General features: G+C 45.2%; 1 protein-coding gene across 4 annotated transcripts in view; it reads left to right on the top strand.

The window, feature by feature from the left end:
- Positions 1–20,956, top strand: part of LOC139346820 (A-type potassium channel modulatory protein DPP6-like) — a 182,396-nt gene that overhangs the window by 82,240 nt on the left and 79,200 nt on the right. The gene's annotated exons all lie outside the window — the stretch shown is intronic.

Raw genomic sequence — 20,956 nt, forward strand, 5'->3', positions numbered from 1 at the left:
CATCCTGATGAACTGAGGCGCTGGAGTAAAAACACCCCGGAGTTCAAAAAGTCTGGTCCGAACTCGCTGAATGATGTACGATGTGTCTGAGCTCGGTCTGGAATGAGAGTGTAAAAGTTTTGGCAGGAAAAAGTGACAGAAAAGCCAGAATGAATGCAGTCAGCCGACATTTAGCTCAGTTAAATGTAGCATCAAAGCCCGGACCCACCCTACCACTCGCTATCTCTCACAGCAGACTGGCCAGCTCTCCTTCAGAGCCACCTCCTCATCGCACCGTGAATGTAAGACACATTTGAAATCATAGCGTGACTTCAGAATATTTGGGCTGTTCCACAGGAAAGATTACCAGTCTGCTAAAGCAGCCCTTTCTTCTGCGCCCAAACGCAGATAAAACACTCTGAGATACACTGCAGCTCTGGAAATACTGTGCTTTTGAAGCTGGTTTTTATCAGAGCGCGCGCACTAATATCCCTGCAGATAAACACTGTATTCAGCAGATGATCCCAGATATACGTATTTGCAATTTCAACTTGTTTTTCAGCATTTTTCTGCCCGGATGTGTGCATTTTATGCATGGCTGCTCTCTGTAATTTGGCTGCAGCAGAGCGCCGAGCAGCCTGCCTTGTACCTTGTCTTGTCTTTTTTCATCAGCTGGTGAAACAGGAACAATACATTTTTCCTCATTTATCAATGCCTCCCACACCCTCCGCTCCCCCATAACTCTCTCCATCTTTTGTTGCAGCGGCGGAGCTGACAGGAAGGTATTGTGTGTCTGATTGCAGCGAATCTGTAGCAAATGCCGTTTCAGCACGACTTTGGTTCCTTCCTCCTTTCAGAGCAGGAGAACAAGCTAATGGCAGGACAAATGGAAGCCACACGTATCACCGACTCCTCATGAAAACTCATTTTAATAAATAATACTGCAGCAATAATTGGCCAATTCATTGACTATTCAATCAGCAGGAAATGAACAGCCGTTTAAGGGCAAAATTGATTAATCATTTAATGGAGCACTTCAGAGATAAAAATCAGTTTACACATAATGGGATGTACTACAAAACATTTGCATATCTTGATCTGAGCTACTAAAAGTAAGAATATCAGCGTCTGAGCTGCTTCAGCTGTGATCACTCTTTGTTAGTCCTCCAACTTTATGTGAGCGCAGCATCACTGAAGTCATGAATCAGGCAACGAGACCGAGCCTCACCAGAGGCTGCATGTCAGCACAGCGTCTCTTTAAGGGATGCGCCGATCCGCCTTTTTCACCTCCGGTACCCATATCTGAGGTTTAGTAATCAGCTGATAGCGATCCAGAAAGACAGCGCTGAATTACCCAACGAATGGTACATTTCAATGTGTGGAAAAGACTGGGATCATTCTTTTGTGCATCACACTTGACTTACACATTTTTTAAAACAAACAGATAGAAATGTATAAATGTTAGTTATTTAATAACTATGCACCAGTACAACAGTATTAAACCAACAGCTTCTCTTGCTTAGTGTAACTGGTTCAGTTAATGCAACTAGGAATATAAAAGGAATATAAAGTGCAACAATCTGTGTCCCACCTGCAACAGCATCACTCACAGCGCTGTGACAGAAGCCCCTCGTTGACAACCAGCTGCTTGTATGTTCAACGCAGCCTGAACTACACAGTCTCACGCTGTTCATCGCCTTTCGCATGTTGCTGCCGCTGTCCCTCAGAATCACGTGGACTTCACTCAACGTACGTCAAACATTTCCTTCAGGGTAGCTGCGATGGCGTCGCTGCTGTGTGACCCACGGAGGTTTGTAGCATCGAGCATTGCGCTGTGTGGAACGTACCTCTCATCCAGCCAGCGTGCAGTTAAACCTAAAAGTGACACGTGACGTCCTCTTCGTGATTTTCGCACACTATTAGGTTTAAATTTTCGACCTCTTTCCTTCCTCTCCTGCAAAGTTAGCTGCGTCCTACCGCCTCCTTTTTGTTTAACCAGCTCAGTGAACTCGGCGTGCTCCCTGGTGTGAAATCTCTGTAGGTGCTTGATTAAGTTGGTCGTGTTGAACACTGTTTGTTGCTAGCGCATGACGCCCCTCACAGCGCCTGTAGCATAGCGTTAGACTGAATAGATCGGCCCCTATGTATCGGGTCCAATGTCACCGATACCCGATCTAGAATTTTCTTCAATATCGGGGCCGATACCGATGCCAATATCGGATCGGTGCATCCCTAATCTCTTTGAGGTCAAATGACATGCTAGCATGCAGTAGAAACTGATGGGAGTGTGATGTTTGCAGGTCATTAACCACATATGGGGCCAGCTGAAATCGTAGGATTCACCATGAATGTCACAGTCCGTCATGTAGATGCTGAATCGTGTAGCGGGTTAAAGGAATAGTCAGTGGAGGTTTTTCTGGTCAGGATTGTTTGCAGTAAACATAGTATTTATTTCACCCGTCCCTCATGTGACTCAATGTCATCCTCGCCAAGTGTTTTGCTACACAACATTACTTTCTAAAGCTCTCTCACCACCCTCACAGCTAAAACATCCATCATGTTTTAGCTGTGAGGGGTGGAGGGTGTTGTCCTTTCGCCTGTTTTGAGCTGGAGGCCATAACTCAGCTGATATGGGTCTGAGAATTAATGTGCACAGGTAATTTATGACCCACTTACACAAGGTGCTTTATAGCCTCATACAGTATTTATATACACTGTATATTCAGCCCCGCTCTGAGGAATGGTCAGATAAGGAAACCCGAGCCATACGACAGTGTCTGTGGGTATTGATGGAGCTATAATGAGGAGGCAGAGCTTTTAAGAGTCCACCTTTGGACGCATTGTTAGAATCTGTCTTTTATTCGGTCTAAGTGTCTTGACTTAAGATCTGCTCTTAAAATGTTCTTGTACTCCATCAGATTTTACTATTTTCCATGAATTGAAGTCATTAAATGCTGATTTTAAACCATGAGACAGTAAAATAAAGCAGAGACTGTACGGAGGAATATGGAGACCAGCAAAGATCAATATGTTGCCTAAACAGCGAAATGTGAAGTAAATGCAGATGTTTCAAACTAAAAGCATGCAAGGTGCCCTTTAAGGCTTTTAATGTGAAACATCTGTGCAGGAGGTGTTTCATTGACAGTAGCAGCAGAGAGGAAAAAAACCTCACTTTTAAACTGGGTTTTATGCTTTTGTGAATTTGGCTCAGTGCCACGTTGGCTGCTGCCGTCTCATCATAAGGAAACCCATCAGATCGATCTTTTGAAGTGATCGAGGCTGTAATCAATAAGAAGAGAGTCTTCCCTGTGCGCAGAAAAGTGGGAGCTTCAGAGGAACTCCCAGCAGCAGAGTGATAACTTTGCTGCTGTACTGACGGAGAGAAAGCTGTGGAATTACTGTGATTTATTATAGATTTATGAAGCCAAAAGATACACAGAGAAGCAGCGTCAGAGTTACGGCTAACAGCATCAACAGCTAATTAAAATGAGAAAACAAAATCAAGCCTTATTGAGCAAGATGAAATTTGTTTAGTACAAAGGCCTCTGTGTCTCTGAATGAACTCACTGTGCATTTAACTTCATGTTTTTCTTGTTCAAACTTTACATTTTGATTTTCAGTGTTATGACGATGCTGCGGTGAAGGTCTGGTTAGGCACAGAAACCACTTTAAGGTGAGGAAAAGAGCATTTTTTTTACCACATTTATTCACCACAAGCTCAGCTGGAAAATATCCTGCAGCCTTCATGAAGAAATACTCAGTTTAATGAGGAAATTTAACGTATCCGTGGTTTGCAGAAACGTAGAATGTCAACATTTCGTCCTGGCGACCGTCTGCTCTGAGAGGTAAATACAGGCCTGCAGCGCTGCAGGCTTGACTGACTTCCTATGTGCGTTCATCACAAACCTTTTTGTTCTGACCTTACAAAGCTGCCAGACGCATCGACTCGCTTCTTAAAAAGTAAATGAGTTTACAATCACTTAGCTTGCAAGTGACACCGCTGTGAGAACTAACCTGAATGCGACTCCATTGTGCGCCGTGCGGGTCCGAGAGCGCTGCTGTGCTCTGAGAGCGATATTGCAGTGTGAAGTGTTCGATGAGGTGGATGTCTGGGTGAAGAATAGGATCAGTGCGAGCCTTTTATTATTCATGAGCTGGAGACTGTGGTCACTGCAGAGAAATTTATTAGAGGGCAACTCCTTCAACCTTTAAGCAAAGCAGGCAGGAGTCATTCAGGCTGTGAATCTTATGCTGCCTCTGTGCAGAGGCGACCGTCTTCTGGCTGTGGGCTTTGGTCACCATCGCTACCTGATGCGAAAACAAATGCCTGTTTTGTTGCAGAGATCTGAAGAAATGTGGCCGTGGCCTTCGGGCTGCTGTAGTAATGTAAAAAACATGTGAATTAAACAGCATGAAAAGTTCATATTAATTGATTCGGTCGTTCCTGTGTTGCCATTATGCTTTTGTAAAGAGGAAGTACAGTGTTGCCTGCATCCTAAGCCCCATCATCTTTTGTCTATATGTGTCCAAATTTGGGATTTTGGCAACATTAAAAGTATGCCGAATAAGCTCTTAGCAGTTCCTGTTTGCTGTGTATCCGCTGATATACAGACAACTGTCACTGGATTACTTTCATGTTAAAGGAAACTTAAAAACATGGTGAATCTCAGGCAAGTTCTGCCATTAAAAGGAGCGTTTGTTCTCCATGAAATCTAACCAGATTTATGGATATTTGTTCGGAATAAACATCTGTGATAATAAATGTTGTCTCAGAGAAGAAGAAGTCAGATATTTGGCACAAATTGCAGCAAGTCAATCTACGACTTCACTGTCATTAATACTGAATATTCTTCCTTTATTCAGTAATATCACAGATCATCTGAACATTCGAGCTGTGATAAAAGCTCTCCTCATGATCGTTTCAAAGCTTCCTCTGTATCCTCCGTTCTGTTGCATTGTAGAAAAATAATAGTATAGAGTGTTTTCGAGATGTGTTTGTAGTGGACAGTTTGGGAAAGAACTTGACGGCTCACCTTCGTTTTCACTTCCAAAAAAGGTGAAGTTTTAGAGGAGCTGTCATGTCAAATCTGAGCATTGATGTCAGTGAGTTGGATGTCATCATAACCAACAGGAATGATGAACAAAGCTGTGAAAATAAGGGGGAAAAAAAAAGATATTTCCTTTTGAAGTTTTCTGCACTTAAATGGTTTATTCTCCTTTTTCTTACGGCACTAATGAGATTCTTTGTGCACGCGTCATGATCGCGATGAGTGCGAGCTTCGTCCTTCCCTCCGTCTTTGATCGCTGCGTGTTGATCCACGCTTCATTTCAAAAAGGGAAATTCGCCCCACGGAGTGTATGTCTGAGATGTGAGACGCTCTTGTGAGTGTGCATTGTGTTTCATTGTGCATTCGTAACACACACACGCCGCAAGAGCAGCACAAGATGCGGGCATCAGAAATTGATGAATACTTCCCAACTCTGCTATTATGCTCTCATTAGGCGTTGTGCGCTTGCACAGATTTCAAGGTTGTACATGGAAGTAATGAGCGTAGATTATAAGATTTAGCAACAGCATTGTAAATATTAGATGAGCACCAAAGAACACATTGATTTTATGCTGATCTAAAATTGTTTGACCCACTGTGGTGTACTGCCACAGTAAGACTTAAATCTCCTCTTTGTATGCATCGCCAGGCTAACTTACGAGAGGAGACCTTTTATGTCGTAATCAAATATTCATGTTATAATGGTTTAGATGACAAAGCCTCTTTCTTTCTGCAGTGTTAATGGCACATTTGTCTGTTCGCCGGCCTCTGTTGTATGAAAATTAGACGAGCTGAAGAAAGTTAGAGAACATATTGCGAGACGGGGGAACGGCACTCCAAAATGCCTGGTTTACAAAAACAACACGGCGCTTTGATGGGAGCAGTTTTCTGAAAGGGGCTTGGGCAGAGCGTGGTAAACGGCGCTGCCTGTCCTCATCCCTGCAAAACCACAGAGTCCTTTAGCGTAGATGGCTGTGGTTGTGAATCAAAGCCGCAGCGGCTCCCCGTGTCCGTGTCAAGGCTCTGTCATCAAATGTCAGCGTCCTCTGGAGTGAAGCATGGGCTCGGTGCAGATCGAAGCTCGGCGGGGGTTTGTTTTGGACTAATTTGGGCTCACTCTGAGAGGCTCCTGAGTGCATCTGCCTCTGATTGAAATTTGTGCGCAAGTGCTTTTATGTCATCGCACAGACTGGGTACACTTAAAGGACCAATGCACTGAAAATTGTTCATTTATTACCCCCAGTTGGCTTGAAAGCGGCATCAGTTTGCAGCTTGAGGACAGCAGCTGCAGCCAGTTTGGATTCAGTGGTTAACATTTTGTACAATAAAACATCCTTAAGTGTTATTTATTAAGTTGTTTAACAGGCAGAAACTCAGCTAATCTGCGTCATCAGGACTGTCTTCAGATCAGATTTCAGTTTGGTAGCATTAGCAGACAACCCAACGCCGGCCATCAGAGTATGATTCACATGAGAAGAGCGCTGAAATAACCGTTACTGTTCTGTTTATGCAGGACTGTGTTGCTCTTAGTGGGAAGCTGATTGAGAAAATGTGCCTTCAGGGCCTTTAGGAAAAGGTTCGTGATAAAACCTTTTCAATAAGAAATAGGTCTCCAGCAACCTCCAACATCTCATATTTATATTTATATTTGATAAAAGACCATTATCTGCCTGACTGCTAGCATGTGCCTGCATGCGTGCACTGAAGGTGGAAAGTCCTGGATGCTGACTGCGCCGCAGCAGATAACAGCAGAATTAGTGAAGGCCGACAGCTGTAAAGGCCTGATGATGAAACCGCGGGAAGGTGATAAGACGGTGACCCCAGATGAGTCGAATCAAACAGATCGAGTGCGGGTGGGGGGGGGGGCTGCCCGTCGTGAACGCTCCTCTGGTGATAACAGGTTGCACGAGTCATTGTTGAATGCTTCTGTGATAAATGGAAAGATGGGAAATGGGACAGATTTGATCATGTCGATCACGCCGCCTCAAACAGACATGAAGGCCGAACGTCGGAGCGTTTTTCTGCTTTTATTCACGCTGACAGTATCTTTTGCTTAACGCCTGAATCCTTATGTTGTCGCGTTGGTGCACTGGTGGTAAGGAGGGTATTTTTACTGCCTCGCTATGCTGAGAATTGTGGACATGAAGCATTGCTTGTCATCTGAGAGTTAATCCACTACCTTTGTTTGCTCTAGGAATCTATTTCCCCTCTGATCCTCCAGCACAGCTGCAGCCTGAGCAACTGGGGTATAATATGTACAATTGGCCCGAAGCCTCCCAACAACACCATTATGCTTTTCGCTCTTTGGCACCAGTGGCTACTAATTATTGCTCTCCTGCTGCAGCTTTGAATCATTTGATGGAAAGGGTTAGAGAGGGAGTGGGAGGTGGACTTCCTGTCTCAGCAGCGTGAGTGAATCAACTTGCAAACTGTGGCAGATTATTCCTCCTCAAACCTACACTTGGTGTCAATTGCAAAGACAATTTTTTGATTCTTGATTACAGTATCACAGCTGCCTAATGGCATTTTCATAATTACCTCAATGATGAGTTGTCGCTGTCAGGGCAATCGAGGAAGAAGTCCATCCAGCCAGGCTGAGGGAGAGGAGGATGTCTGCCTCAAACGCCGAGATATGAAAGTATTTTTCTGTGCTGCATAAGAGCAAGACGGCAAGACTGAAAGAGAGCAGACACGAAATGACTGTCATCATTTTGTGGGATGGTGTTTGAGTAACATTTCACAGGTGGACTCAAACTCAGACTCAGACACAGAAAAACGTCTCGAGGTTGATGTTTGCAGTGAGTTTGTGTCTCTTTGTAGTCATTCTGTCTGTTTGTATTTCGTTACGTGTCTTTTTGTAGTTGTTTTGAATCTTTTTGTAGTCGTTTCAGCTAGTGTTGCTTTCGTCAACGAAAATTATGACTAAATATCATCGTCAACGAACCTTTATCACGTGATGAAAATGAGACAAGATGCAACGTAAATGCTGGTGATGTTACAATAACTACGATTAAATATACAATGCAATACTGTCGACGAATAAAAACGAGACTAAATGTGGTTTACAAAGTAAAAACTGCTAAAATGTCTCTTCATTTCCGTTGACTCAAACAAGACGAGAGCAAATGTTCTCATGTTATTTCTTCTCGTTTAGTCGCGTTGTTCTTATTATTTTGCAGTATTTCTGTTTCCTGTGTCTCACTTCAGGGGCTGCATCAGGTCGCACTGCGCAGTCGCAGGCGACGTCGCAGCATTAGTTCCCACTCGCGGCGTTATTTAGAAGCTGCAGCTACGGTAGGTTAGCATTAACGACAGACAGCTGACACAGAGAACGGGACCGATGGCCGGCCAGCCGGCTTTGCTTGGTAAAATAAATGTGTTGTAAATTGAAATCAGAGCGTCTTCGTGTCTTGAATGGATGTATTCTTGAGTCTATAAGCTAACAATAATATAATAATAAGACAACCTTGTTTGAACTGTGAAATGGGTTTGGCCAAAAGAACATTTTGGTTTGGTCTATACTACGAGGTACTTATACTATATTGACTGGGTTAAATAGAATTGCATTACTAAAAAGAGACTAAAATACAATTTTCATCAACTAAAATTAGACAAAAATAGTCACAGATAATTCTGTCTAAAATAAGACTAAAATGCTCAGACTTTTAGTCGACTGAAAGACTGGACTAAGACTAAAATTAAAACCGGCCGCCAAAAACAACACTAGTTTCAACACGATCTCAACCTGCTGCAGTATTAGACGCCTGGATCGGCTCTGACGCCCTGGTCGTTTTTCAGTCTCTGTAGTTGTTTCGAATCTGTTCCTAGATGTTTTTGTCTCTCAGTAGTTGTTTATAATTCTCATAATTGAATCATTTTGAGCCTCTTTGTAGTCATTTTGTATCTGTTTGTAGTCGTTTAATGTCTGTAGTTGTTTAGCTGTTGTCAGTTGTTGTCACTTTGAATCTCTGCGGTTGTTTTGCATCTGCTCACGGTTTTGATATGTCTGTAGTCTCATTGTAATCATTTGAGTTTCTTTGTAGTTGTTTCTGTTGTCCTTTGGTGTCTCTTTGTGGTCTCTTTGTTGTCAATTGATTGTTTTTCCAAAAGGAAAACTCTCCCTTCATATAGAGGCTCTGATCCGGGGGCCTCCTGACCTGTCGGGCCCTTGGACCTGTGCCCGGTTGGCCTGTTTAGTTATCCATCCATGCAGACTCCCCTAAATCCGACCAGGTGCTCGTAGCTCGTACCTCTCCACGAAACAAAATCATCTTATCTCCCTGTAGCTGCGCTCCCTTTGGATTTGTAAGACGGGGTATCAGGTGGAGCGTTAATTCAGGATTTATTTGAACGTTAATTCCTCAGCAGGAACTGATGCTGAAACCGGATACTCGCAGAGGTTCATATTTCACTCACTGTTTGCAGACCAAATCATTTTGTGCTGGAGAGATAGCAACAGCTAGACGGTGCATGAGTACGATTTAATGAAAACACAGCAGCATCGAATCCGAAACGTTGCTGTGATAAATAATACACAAGAACAGCCTAATCTCTTCCATCTGCTCCCCAGCCATTATTCCGTACAGGCGGCAGAAAGCATTTATCTGACGGCTTGTCCGTCCTCCCCAGACGCCCGCGTCTTCACTGCAGCTGCTCATTTCTGCTCAGCAAGAAGCGATGGAGTCTCACAGGTCCTCATTGACACTTTGATCAACCGACCATGCGCTGTTTTGATTTCCTTTGATTTGACAGTCTGAGTGCCCCCCCCCCCCCCGCCACGTACACCTTGCTTGCTGACACGAGCTGTGCATTGGTATTTCCAGACCGTCACTCTCAGCCGATGGCTGGCAGAGCTGTCCAAATGCAACTGAAGTTGTCATTTTAGTTTCAAATACTAGTTTGTGATTTATGACCGTCGTTTTTTCCCTCTGAAAGCTCAGACCTGCCAGACTGTGATGTGTGAACCGCACTGTGTCATTCTGTCAACAGCACCGAGACACACACAGCGAGAGGTGGCAGAGGAAATGCTTCAAACTAATCGTTGGTTGGGATTTTTTCTCTTTTCTGCCAATATTTACCCACAATTACTTCAATACATTCTCCTCGTCTCCACTGGAAAGGATGTGCGTCTTGTGTTTCAGTGGTAAGAACAGCGACGTGTACTCAGCGTTCACAGAATCAGCTGGAAATCCTTCACTCTGTAAAGATTCAATGATTCAGACGCTGATGCAAGGATGAGTCTTCCCTCTGGTTCTGGTTGCTGTTGACAAACCATAAAGAAATGGTTTTCCACTTTGATATGAAGGAATTTGACTGGTCCTGACCCCATCCAACACCTTTGAAATGGAACAGCAACTGCGAGCCGCACTTAACTGCCAAACTTGGATGCTCTTCTGGTAAATTCCTGCAGAATATTATCGTCAGTGGTGTCCAGTGAGATGCTAAACAATGACATGAGGCTGTAATGATCGTGTGTCCACATATTAAGTAGTTTGCCTGGTTAAAAAGCTGCTCTCATACACCCACAGGGGCCCAGAAAGATCAACATCTCATTTCAATTTTTCTGGGCCTCATGTGGGTCCATGAACTACCTTCATCCCAACTGAAAAGCCTGCCCATGAATTTCTCATTACTGTGTAAGACCCTCATAACCGTTCATTGACTACAGTGCGCCTTCTTTCTTTCTTCCTCTCTTGTTATCCGTCTTTCATTCCTCGTCCTGCCTCCCGATGTCCAACTTTGTTCCTGTCCTTAACAGACGCGCCCTCCGCTCCTCGGAGCCCTGCCCGCCAGGCCTGATAGTTGTCGCAGAATATATTTGCTTTCAAATCCGTTTCAAGTGAATTAGTCAGCAGGTTTTTGCCCCGGCCGATCGGAAACCCTTCTGCAGCTCGCGTCCCTTGCTGCGGAGCGGTGGAAGGTCAAGTCGTCCACCCCAGGCGATCGAGCAGCTGGCCTGTTGCTTGATAGGAGGACGAGTCCTGCCTCAGAGCGAGCCGGCTCCTGGCAGTCAGAGTTCCTCTCCTTTGCCGCCTCCCTTGTGCCTTCCTCTGCTGCAAACAAAGCAGGTCATTATGTTCAATTGTGTTGGGCAGCGATGCAGCAATTAATCATCAGAGCAAACGTGACTTCACACAGGTCTTATCCATCAGCCTGCAGCAGCAGCTGAACACACATAAAGTTGTAAGTTTGAGCTAAAGTTTCTTTAGCACACATTTAATCAGAGCTCGTTTTCATCCTTTCATGCACTGTCGTTCATTTTTTGCTCAGAATGGAAAAGATGAAGCGTTCGAGACATGATATCATCACATAAATGTCATTTCCCAGGAAATTGTTTTTGGCATCATGAGTTTTATATAACAAATAACCCCTTAGCTGCCGTTTTAAGCTTAAATGAACATTATGAGTCACCGTAGCTGGCTCTGACGATGGCTCTGTTACATGTTCAGACTGCTTCTGCTCTCTCCTGCGAGTATCTGACGCCTGTGATGTGGAAGTGAAGAAAGCCTCAGCTATCTGCACCTTTTCTCTAACAGACATCTGGCAGAGCCATCTCCATTTTCAACTCTTCTGCTCGCCTCCAATGAATGAAAGAACGTAAACACAGCAGAGGAGTGTGTCGAATAATAAACTTTATTTATCGCTTCTGTAAAACGCAGTCGCTGTGAGCTTCACAATACGACAAAACAGCAACACAACAGATAAAACAAAGTCAAAACACTGAAAATGATCAATAAATCAAGAGAAGAAGCGAGAAGACATACTTTATTAATCACCACACAACATGCACATGCCATGCTTCGGTTAACACAACAACAACACAACATGCACATGCCACGCTTTTTTGGTGAAATTGTTCATCCGCATTTGACCCATCCTGGTAAGTCCTTCCTCCGTGGCAGACCAGGAGCGGTGACTTTTGTCAGGTGGTGATCTTCTTGCATGTTTTTAGTGGGTGTTTTTATGGAGGATCCTCCAGGTGAACACGGGGAGAACATACAAACTCCACACAGAAAGGCTCTTTTTCCTCGAGCAGCAGGCACCGAAGGCATGGTGGAGGACACGCCCCCCAGCGCCCACAGCTCCCCAGGCGCAGTCTGCAGTTCTGATCTCCTCACGCAAGTCCTTCCAAAGTCTACGAGCAGAGATGCAAGTTACTAACTCCAGGTCTTTAAGTATGTGCATAGCCCACCGTCGCTATACATCAAAGACAGGCTGAAATCTGACACTGAGCTATAAATCAAAACACAATGCAGCGAGTATAAACCCAGCTGTACAGATACGTGTGGTCCAGAATGCAGAGACAGTCTGCTGTTGTGGAGTCGATGTAATTTGCACTGCCGTCCTTTCTTTAGGTTTTCCACTTCATTAATCACAACAACACAAACATGCACACGCCATGCTTCAGTGAAATTATTTCTTCCGTGTTTAACCCATCCTGGTAAGTCCTTCCTCTGCGGCAGGCCAGGAGCGGTGGGCTGCCAGCTGCCAGCGGCGCCCGGGGACCCAGTTTCTTCTTGTCATCATGTGGTGATCTTCTTGCATGTTTTTAATGGGGGGTTTTTATGGAGGATACCCCAGGTGAGCACAGGGGGAACATGCAAACTCCACACAAAAGGCCCCTTTCCTTAAGATAAAGGGCAGCAGGCACCGAAGACATGGTGGAGAACATGCCCCCAGCGCCCACTGCGCCCCAGGTGGGAATTGCACCTTCTAGCTGTGAGGCGACAGTGTTACCACTGTCCCACCGTGCCACCCAAAATCAGATATTTCTACCAGACTGTGTTCTTTGGAACACAAATGTCAGTTCAACACCTAATCATGCAGCCAGACCTTTGTCTTGTCGAGCTGGCGGAGGTCTGGAGACAGTGTTCTCAATAAAACAATGAGATAATGAGATGTCGGAAACGATGGGTTAGCATTTTGTGATTTGAGTTTGAAATAACCTCCTGAAACAGCACGTCGGGTTAAGTTCTGCATGAGCAGCTGCGTCGGTTTGTGTAACAACACTTCTGTCAGACCTCCAGCGTCCTGATTCAGATCTTTCTCATGGATGTCGCTGCTAAATCCCGAACGTTCAGCAATCCAGACGCGTTTATTCATTTTTATTTCCAGACTGACCCTGAAAGTGGCTCGTCTGCGCTCACTCGTCTTTAATGACATTCAGATCAGGGCTGAGTTCAGCTTGCAGCGCTCAACGTCCACAATGCAGCGCATGTCCTTCTGAATGCGCCCACGCGCACAGATTCTGCACCATATGCCCTTTACAATCAGCTCCATTCTGCAAAAATCCCCGTTATTGAAATCCACGTCATTGCTGATGCGCGGGAGGCTTTGACATTGAATCAGAAAAGCTCGATAAAAGGGGTGATTTCGATAACGAATCGCGGCTCTGCGGATTCTGGCTTGTCTTTGTCACAATCCGCACTCTTACCCGGTTGCTTATCTTCTGTCTTAGGAGACGAGAAGTTTTAATGAGTTATTTTATTGCCTGCTTCGAGGAAGTATCCCCCTGCTGGCAATCTCACCTTTAATATTTGAATCATCCTCACCTCGTACTCATGCAAAGGAATACTCCGCGGGTATAACTCATGTCACTGCAGTACTTTTACTTCCATAATTACCTCTCAAATCAGCTCGTGATCTTGGCTCATTCGTCCCATCTTCAAAGCTCCAGACAGCGTCATTGACTTTTAAATTTAACCGTATGGATCTGTTTTGACTCTTGCCTTTGGGATGCAGACAGAAACCCGGTTGCCAGCTTTGCTTTCAGATCCTCACTTCCTTCCCGATGCTTTGTTGCTCCGCTGCTTTTTTTTTTCTTTTTTTTTTAAAGTAAAATAACAAGACACGTGCAGTATATCACGGCGAGGGTGGCTTTTGTTTGTTGCGCTACTCGGAGGGATGTGTCAAGTAGAATGTGGGCACCAGCGCCTATAAAAGAAGATCCAATTACTGTGTTTCCCTCCCCGGGCATCACCAAAGCCTCCTCGTCTCCAAGATCCATTGTTGTACACTTTTTATTCGTCTCTCCACAGTGCAGGAGCGCACCATACATACGTCAAATACCACTCCGGTGTGGCGTATGTCCGTACAGTCTCTGCATTCAGATCCCCCCTGTGGCACCGCTGTCCTACCTGTCCGACACTTCACAGCAGAACCGTCTATTCTTCTTCTGGCTGAGTTAGAGAGCGGCCCACCGAGCTCCCCTTCTATCTCGGCTCCACCATGCTCCGCCGGCCCTATCGGGAACCCAAGGGCATGGCTAACGCGGCGCCGAGGCTCGGGCGGTGACAAATTCACAACAAAGCTTTTCTCTGAGGAATGAAACTACCATGGAGGTTGAAGAAATGAGAGGCGAGAGGAAGAGTGAGAGCGAGCGCGGGAGGAAGAGGGGGAGACCCGGCGTGATGAAAGGACATGTGGCCCACTGTGACGAATGTCCTCCCGACTTATGATTCATCACGGTCCAGAGACTGAGAGAGCAACACAAGCAGCTGCTCCGGCTCAACCAGTGCAGTTGTGGATAATATAGATTGCATTGATTTGACTGCTTCTACGCGTTCATTTGTTTATTTGAGACGCGTTTTTAGGCCGTAAGGAGGCAGAACCAGTCTAACATTGGTCACTGCATGAAGCGCATGAGTCATTTTGCAGACGCTGGGCTTTATCTTAACGTCCTTGCGGAATAAAAGAGATGCTTACACCGTTTGGAGTCACAGCTCTATTTTTCATTCAGGCAGAAGGAAAAAAAACTGCTGAAGCGCACAGTTTGGTGGCTTACCGTTTATTGAATAAGCTTCAGTGGAGCACAGTGCCATAACGCCGGGCCGGTCGCGTGTAATTAAGAGGCAGGTTGTGCTTTCTCTTTGTTTGTGCTTTCTCTGAACGCCATTATGTTGTTTTTTTCCTTCTAAGCAATCAAGTGAATTGTGATTTGAGCTATGTTTACCTGCAGCCCCTCATCACTGCGCCTGTGTGTTACGATCAGTCACACCAAAAAGTGAACTTTTTCTAGTTTTATTTTAACAGTTGCAGCTACACAGATACTGAAAGAGAAGTGCAGTTTGAGGAAAGTGTCAAAAAATAAACAGAATTTGGTGCAGCAGCAGTTGTTTTTTCCGCCCCCCTTTCCAGTTGATCATCTCGTGACCCTTCAGATCACTCTTCCATCCCCTTGCGAGGGTCCTGACCCTCAGGCTGGAAGCCTCGCCCCTGCTCGTGGTCAGTTGTGGAAAGCTTGAGAGAGCGATTTCCAACAAAACTGTCAGAAATACCTCCATTTGAGACGGAAAGCCATTTGTGGTACTAAAAAATGTGATTATCCCAAAGAATTAAAAGGCACTGCTTTGCGATAAAAAGCCTTTTTAGACTTAAATATAGCTTCTCGGAAAGAAACTGGTCTTCAATCACTGCATCGCTGGGAAGACGATGTTCCCTCTTGACACCACGGAAAATGGCAGCGCATCCTTCAGTTGCTGCTCATTGCTGTCATTTGGCTGCTGCCTGAAACACATTTAGAGTCAACGTCAAAAATGTAAGTTGCAGTGGTGGAAAGCACTAAACTCGCGAAACGTACGACCCCGGACCTGCACGTCCACGCAGGCTTTTGTGTTGTTGTGGCTGACTGTGGATCTGCGCTGTTGGAGTTATGCAGGTATTTACGCAAGGTCACAAAACTGAGAGTCAGCTTTACTGGCCAAGTGTGTGTGCACATGCAAGGAATTTGACTCCTGTTTAAACATTGTGTCAATGTAAGAAAAAGGACGTGCAGCTCAACAAGGGCAAGAAAGACAGAAAAAGAAGTGCAAAAATATAAACAGTGTGCAATGTGTGCAGTATATATAATAAATAACATACTAAAACATCTGCAGCAGGCATGCATTTATTTTTAATCATGTCACTGCGTCTAACAGATTGAATACTGATAAAAACCTCATGTTACCTGAGTAAGGATGGAAAAGTTAGCTCAGCTGAAGCGACCTCATGGAGTGGAATGAGTTGAAAGATTATTAATTAAATGCCTCTGCCTCCTAGATTTACATCAAATAAAAGCTGCGACTTTCCTGCAATATGTCACATGCTCTGCTTTAATCTGCTTTTACATCGCAGCCCCAAATGCTGCTGTGTGTTCGGCCTCTGATGTATCAGTATCGGCTCATATTCAGCTTGAGGCTTGTTGCCTGCAATAAAAGCCTGCTGATGTGATGTAAAGTGCAGTGAATGCAAAGTGAAGAAGCATTAAGGGAAGGTGAGAAACACGTCGCTGCCATCCTCACGTCACTAAAACTGTCAGCCTGTCGACTGCAAAAGAGTTCTCCAACACAGCAATTAAGAATAATGATGTGCTATTATTAAGAAACTCGCATTAAATCAATTCGTAGCAATGACAGGACCCTAATGACATTTGATGGCCGTCTCCATTACCTCGTGGCTTCACCATCTTCCTCAAAGGGGAAAAAATAGCCCATTGTCCTGGTATTTTTCTCTCCAGGTTGCCTCCTCAGTGAAAGGCGTCCAGGATGTGGCGGTGAAATGCGCCGTCGGAGCTGTCCGTTAAGTGGTGCTGAAATCTATTTCAGCACAGTCAGGCCTCTGACGGTGGATGGATCAGTATCGGGAGTTGTCCTTTTGCCTGGCGCTGAAATGTGTTATAGCACGCCGGCCTTTTAGCGCGGCCCTAAATGTCGTAGCAGGTGCTGTTTGGGAGTGTGCTGTCATTCCAGGTGTAGCAGGAGGCGGCGGCCCTCGAAGGAGCGACACAATGCCAAATCAGCCACTTCTCATCTTCTCAAAGAGCGTGTGAGATAGCGTTATTCTCCACATCTGCTTTGCTCTTTCGAAAATATATCTTTTGGGGCTCAGACACGTGCTGCCTGATAAGCAATTTATGTGATATTTTCAGATTTATTTTTTTTTTAATTGGCTTGAAGATCATTTCCAAAAAGCTGCTGACAGTCGGCTCAGTTCCTGAAGCACATGATGTGACGCAGAACACAAAGCGCTGACTTAAAGCAACCCTGAACAACCCCGTTTAGTGCACGAGGCAACCGCTGTTGTCATGACAACGGGGCCTTTCAAAAAGAAGGCGATGTCCGTGCGACACCTGTTGAGGACGTGTCGTTAACGTTTATTAGCGTGTGGAGAGCGTTCGCGGGCTCTTGGCTGCAGGCGCTGTGGGTGCTCATGTGCACTTCCTCAGTGCTACGATGGGAACGTGAGGTCGCGCCACAAATGCATCTAAACATGAAGTTTTGCTCAAGACGGTGCCACTGACTGGCCTGTGTGGCTCCAGCAGGGAGCACATACGGTGCACAGACAGCATGCTAATAAGGGAAAAGGTGAGATCTCATTCAGACGCGCTCATCTCGCCCGGTGCTGGAAACGCAGGCGCGGTCCTGGAATCTGGCTCTGTTGACATTTCACGGCTGAGCGGTGTGAAGGCTGATGAGTCACACCTGGCGTGAAGTGCTATATGCCAGCGAGAGGAGAGCCTGCATCCTGATGCATCCCCTCTGTCGGGATGACGGGTCCGAGCTGTATTTATGTAAGGACCTCACGCGGAGCATTCGCGGGGAGAGGGAGCAGGAGGGAGAGATGGAAAAGCAATTACTTTTTTCCAATATCCCAATGCTTGCCATCATGTGTCAGACAACTAAGGGCGGAAAAATTGAGGCACACAGTCCAACGACACACCAGCAGCCGGGAAGCCCGGAGTGTGAATCTCAGACCTTTGGTCTTACTCCGTGTCAGCGGCAGAGTAATCACTTACCATCCTCGACCTCTCTCTGGGGTGATATTGGCCCTATTTTGCGGCGAGCTTTTTCCATCACATACCATATGAGATTTGTCCTTATCAAAATTTACGTTCCAAGAAATAACACCGCAGCCCACAAGGAAACAGATACCTCCTTAAAGTATTTAATCAAAAGCAGTCATGGCGTGTTACAGCGCTGAACAACTTTTGTTTTTGAAACATCCCATTACGCCCGTTCCCCCGGCTGTTCCGCGTGCTGGGGGCTCGCTGCGTTGAAGGGTTTGATATAGGAATTAATGTAACACTGACAGATGGCTTTGGCCATATGCAATGACAGGATATGTTCTGGGAGAGTGGAGCTGGCTATAACTCAGAAAATACATTTTTTTTAGAATCCATTTTCTCCACGAATGGGTGTATAGGGACACATTTTATGGATGTGGCTGTGAGCATGCATCAGCTTAAAACCAAATAGGAAGCGTATTTTATGCATGTGGGCGCAGACACTTGAAGTTTACTTGATGTAAATAATCATATATTTAATATGCTGGAGTTATGTGTTGTTTGAGCTTTTCTCCCAGCGTGCTGCACCGCTCCGCTCCGCCTGGCTGCGATTTCTAACTTCCCAGAGTTTCGACAGGAGACTTCCATCAAAAACGCACCAGATTTCCGTGTAATGTGCGTGATCCCTCTCGCACCCAGTGGTGTTAACGGGGATTTAACGCTTTAGTTCTCCAAATATCTCAATTAAAAAGCTGTACAGCTCCAGCGCTCGAGGAAACAAGCGTTTGCTTTACGTAAACCGAAAGCCTCGGACAGACTCCGCTTTGGTTTGTGCTTCTGAAATTTAATTGAGGCAAGAAAACAGAATTTGAATTCAATCTGTGCACTTTTCACCTCATCTTTTCAGTTTGAGCATCAGTTCATTTTTCAGAGCTTCCACTTGATTGGCATTTTGATTCCTGTTCATTTTCTCCATCCTCTCAGCTTGTGCAGGGGGTTTTAACTGGATGCTTGTAAGTAAGAATCAGACTCTGCAGAGTCAGCCGGTCCACCTCTCGGCTGCATCGAAGCAACCTAAATAGAAATGTCAGACTTTGCAGGGTTAATTGGAGACGCCTCTTTAACAATAGCAATTATATTTATCTACATAATCGTCACCCAGTGGCCATGATTTTGCTTTCAGTAATTACAGAACTATAATCAGCGCCGAATGAATGCATCAGTGTAAAGTATTTTAAGATTGTGGCATGCATTGATTGTATTCAAGTTTTAATTAGGCAACAGTGCTTCCAGTTCATCAGGTTGGCCGCTAGCTCGGCATTAGCAGTGAAGTGATGAGGCAGAAGTGAGCGGGCGGCTCCATCTGTGTGGGCAGGTTGGCACCGTCAGTTAATTTCCGGACTTTCCAGGAATGTGTATTTAAACAGAGCCGCCCTCGGGACCATTCATCACCGCCGTCTCTCGTCCATTTGTCAACATCAGAGACACGAGGCTTGTACACTCGCTCTGTAACACAGCCACAATAAGGTGGTTATAGTGTTCCTCGGCTGCCGCGGCCCGACCACACGGCATCCGTCATCAGCCAATAGGGCTTTGGCCCAGAGTGGCCGTCATTATTCTGGAGCTGATTGATTGGCTGTTGAGGAGTCCTTTGGGTTTCATACATCATCCTCTTGATGGTAAACACAGGCTGAGTTGTTGGAGGAGGCTGCTAATATAGTTTTGAGCCACAAGTGGCCGGTGCTGTGAGCGCCGGGTGGGCTTTCATTCTTCTTCACGTCAAGAATGGCAACACAGATGTTCGGCTGGGTAGATTTACTTTGCAGTGATCATTCCTCCGGGGAAATCATTGCAGATCAATACAGGCGTCCCTCTCCAGTGGGTTTTTAGCCACTCAGGCAGTGCGACTTGAGGAATGTTTGTCTGTCTTTCAGTCGGTCCATCAGTCCATCCCTTTGGTCCAGACTCACATATCCATTAAAAGGACTGCTGTGCTAATCTCTTTTCACACACGTTCACGGTCCCCAGAGGAGGAAGCCTCTTGACTTTGGTGATTCATTCAACTTCTCCTAAAGTGGCACCAACTATTGGATGGATTGAGATGAAATTTAATTAGCATCGAGTGCCGTTATCAGGCTGAAACTTCACTTTGTCCGATACTTGTGCTCAGTGCTAATTAGCAAACTGTAGCATGCTAACATATGCTAAGCACATGCTATTCCTGCCAAACATCAACGTACATCGTCATGACGTTAGCATTTTGCTACAAGTATCCTCACAGAGCTGCTAGCATCGCTGTAGATTTGTAGTCTTGTTTTAAGCAGACATGGAAACGCCGTTCTCGCTCCAGTTCAGCTCAAAGCGTTTCTTTGGGGAATGTCGACGCTGGCTTATGCAAATGTCGAGAAATCGCCTCATCTGGCAGGTTGAGTGAAAGCAAATTGCAAAACAAAAACATTTTCTCCTCTGAGGGTGCCTTTTTGAAGGACGGGTCTTTTTCTGCCCGTTGTGCTCCGCCGGTCACGTGAAGCAACACAGCAGACATTCATTTGGGATTCCCGGGTAATTGACTTCACCGAGCTTCCACCTGATTTTAATTAACCGAGCGGCACACTGGGTTGCAAACTTGCAATATAAAGAGTCAAACTGGAGACTAAGGTATTAATTAACATTAAGTACATATCAGAGCAAATCAAAGTCATTTCCTCGTGGTGTGTAAAAGGGATTGTACCACACGTTTTGTAGATGCAATTAATTGAACAAGCCCATGAAAAGAGATGTGGTTCTTATCACGAGCCGGACGACATGAGAGGATCCTTTCAGCGCTGCTGCAGTAAACTCAATATTCTAATTATATTTCAGTCTCAGAGATGTAGTTAAAGCCTCACACTGACTTTAAAAACTTTATTTAAAGGCAGTTTTTGCCTCAGTCCTAACAAGTTCCGCTTTATTTCATCCCCTGGATCATAACTTTTTACAGCCACTCATGTCCTAAACATAATTTCAAAGCCTCTCGGTGTTACTGCTCCTCCTGTGCGAGCATCATGTTTAATCCAGTAACATTCAGAACACTTGCAGTGTTTCAGTATCACTAATGCATCAGTGCAGCGCAGGTTTGTTTCTAATTACAGCCAGAAAGTTATGTAATGGAGAAACTGTTATATCCAAA

Source organism: Chaetodon trifascialis, chromosome 18 (genome assembly GCF_039877785.1).
Source record: "Chaetodon trifascialis isolate fChaTrf1 chromosome 18, fChaTrf1.hap1, whole genome shotgun sequence".
Classification (NCBI taxonomy): domain Eukaryota; kingdom Metazoa; phylum Chordata; class Actinopteri; order Chaetodontiformes; family Chaetodontidae; genus Chaetodon; species Chaetodon trifascialis.